Genomic DNA, 3,207 nt, shown 5'->3' with positions numbered 1-3,207 from the left:
CTGCTGCGTGCAAAGCAGCACAACTGATGATAAGCAGTACACATAAATGCTTTGCTTTATATTCTCACAGCTACTCTGTGGAGCAGTGCCATCTCTGCAGAGTGACAATAATGTGGGATGTACTATAATTGTCACAGGTATCTTCTGCAATTGAAATCGTGACTTGGCTCCATAGTATGCAGCCTGAAAATAAATATGAATCAGTACCTGTCATTTTTGGCCTCTTCAAAGCAGTAACAGGAATAAGAATACTTTCAGAATATTTTGTGCCTTAGAAGTATCTTTATGGCCCACTGCTAGCAAGTATTGGGAAATATTTCTGGTGAGGATAAACTGGGATGAAAATCTGCTGCACAACTGTACAGGCACTGGGAGTGGGTGCTGTCACAGCAGGAAGAACTGCATCTTCTGCTCTTGACAGAAAATTGCGGCAAAGAAGTGAAACAAATGCTGCATAAATTAACCTTCTTTAGGATAACTGCCTTGTTCTGGGCTGCTGTTGTGGTTTAACCTGTCAGGCAGCTGACAGGGTAACCCCACACAGCTGCTCTCTCACTTGCTCTTTCCCAGTGGGTGGGGGATGTGAACTGAGGAGGAAAAACGTAAAATTTGTGGGTTGAGATGCAGATAGTTCAATAGGGCATATAACGATGAGAATAGATATTAATATAGTATAGTAGATATTATATATATATATGTATTTTATATATATAACAATACTAGAAGAATACAAAAAGCAAGTGATTCATTGCAATTTCTCACCTCCTGCCAGCCAAAGCCCAGCCAGTCCCTGCGCAGCAGCCCCCAGCCAGCTTTCCCCCTCGTTCACATGCTGGGATTGCTGCTGTGTGGTGCAGAACATCCCTTTGCCCCACTGGGGTCAGCTGTCCTGCCTGTGTGCCCCCAGCCCCCCTTAATGGTGGCACTGGGTGAGAAGCTGAAAATTCTATGCTTCCCCTGGTGCTTTCTGCCAGCAGCTCCAGGTAGGGCTGTTCTCTAGCTGTGGTGTTTTACTAATGGTGAAAACATAGCTGCTATGTGTTGATTACATCCCTTGGGATCTGACAATGTCATCTTGCCATTTAGTTCCTAAAAACTTGTTCTTCTAGTCCCGTGACCTTACTTTGTGTAATGGCACCACTGGCTTTTCAAAGGATTTAGACTATTTTCTTCCCCTTCTCAAAAATTTCTTTCGCTGTGTTGCCCCACAGATGAGTCACAGAAACAGCTGAAGGACGAAGAAGCAGACAGGTTCCACTTATTTCTGTGGACACGCTGGGTGCTGGTTTTCTAACTCCTGGGTGTTTACCTGTGGAGAGCTTTAAAGCTGAGGTTCTCTTTTTTAATATATACGTGGTAGAGTCACTGAGGGAATGACGAGATCCCTTCATCCCCATTGACAGCAGTATATCGCTTACACTGTTCTCTGCCTCTCAGCCGTTCCCAGTGAGGAGAGCACTGTCTCCCAGATATTTCATTAATTATGGGTTAACTGGGATTTTGATGCCTTGCCACATTGTACCAGCAGTGCTTGTCCTGGCTACAGGAAAATGACCGCAAAGTGTCCCTATGTGTAATTTACAGGGTAACAAGTAAATTGCAGAGTTGAAGAAAGGGATAAAATAGGTTGATCTGTCAGGCTTCTGGAGCCTTCCCTTGGCAGCAACTTTCAGGGGTGATTCCTGAGACTGGGCACAGCCTCTTGCAGTAAGTTTTGATTGACCCATGCAGGTCCCCTTCAGGCCATATTACTATCATTTACAGTACCTGTGAGAGAGCATAATGCCTTTCAAAATAAATGTATTTAATCCAGAATGCAAGAGCTTGCTTCACAACAACCTCATCACTACCTCTGTTGCTGTTCTCCTTTATCTTTTGCCAGTCTGATTCCTCACAAAATGCTCTCAACTCTGACAAGACCTTTACTATTCAAGGCTTTAGGTAGACCAGTAATCCAGGAATCTTTAAGAAGAGCCTTGTCTTCTTACATAGTCTTTCTTTTCAGGTTTAAGTTGGCAGCCACAAGGATGGGGTTCTTCAAAGGAGAATTAGATTTTTAGGTGAAGTGGGCTTCAACCAGAAATAGCAAAGGAGAGAGGAAGAAAACAAACTGAAGCACAACCAATTCGAACAGAGAGCAGTATGTAAATTGCTGTCACACCATTTGTATCATAGCAATGCTTCTCAATTGCAACATGCAACTTGTAGAGCAGTATTGAAAAGAATTTGTGTAAATTCTGTTAGCTCAGAAGGCATTTGCAGTAAAGACAGAAAAGAATGTTTCTTGATTCTTTCTCGTGTTGAGGGTATTAACGTGTGTTTACCTTGCATCTAAATAACCAAGCACCTGAACTGAGGCCTGTTCCATGCTTGTAGTCACTGCTCTCATGTATAAATATGGTTAAGAGGATACCAGCATTAACAAATATCGTTAAAAGATTACAATGAAGATGCAACTAATCTGACCTAACGGAGGCGAGTAAACACAGCAGCAGTTGAGGGAAAAGGGGGTCAAGTCTGCCTGGATATTGCCCACGTCTCTGGTGCCATCATCGGTAACACGGAGCTGGTGGCAAAGTGATTGGATAAACCGCTGTGGAGCCCCGTCCCCTACTGGAGAGCACCTCGGGCTAGCAGCGATGGAATAGGGATAATGGTCCCTTAGAACGGGACCGAGAGGTGGGCGAGCCGCCGGCGGCTCGAAGCTCTGCCCGTGGAGGCGGCGACGACCCGGCGTGAGGGGGAGCCGGGGGCGCGCGCCGTTCCCGCCGGGGCTGCCCCGCCGCACGTGCCGGGGGCAGCGCGCGGCCCCGCCGCCGTCCGCGCGCGGCTCTTTAAGCGCTGCCCCCCCCTCGCGCCCCTCCTCGCGCCCTCCGCGCGGGCTCGGCCACTCAGGCGCGCGCCCCTCAGCCAATGGGCGCGCCGTAGCTGCGCGAGGCGAGCGGCGCCGCGCCCAATGGGAGGGCGCGGTGGGCGGGGCGCGCGGCCGGGACACTATTGTTGATGAGGCGCACGGAGGCTGCGGGCGCAGCGGCGCGGAGGGGACGGGACCGGGACGAGAACGGGAACGAGGACGGGGTTGCGGCGGCCGTCGCCGCCGCCACCGCCTGAGGCGTCGGACCCCGCGGGGTGCGGCCCGCGCCTCGCACCTTTCCCTCCCTTCCCCGCCTCAGGCCGCCTTCCGCGAGCCCCGGCTCCCGACGGACA

Source organism: Hirundo rustica, chromosome 7 (genome assembly GCF_015227805.2).
Source record: "Hirundo rustica isolate bHirRus1 chromosome 7, bHirRus1.pri.v3, whole genome shotgun sequence".
NCBI lineage: Eukaryota > Metazoa > Chordata > Aves > Passeriformes > Hirundinidae > Hirundo > Hirundo rustica.
The sequence above is the reverse complement of the archived record's forward strand: the minus strand, read 5'-3'. Positions refer to the sequence as shown.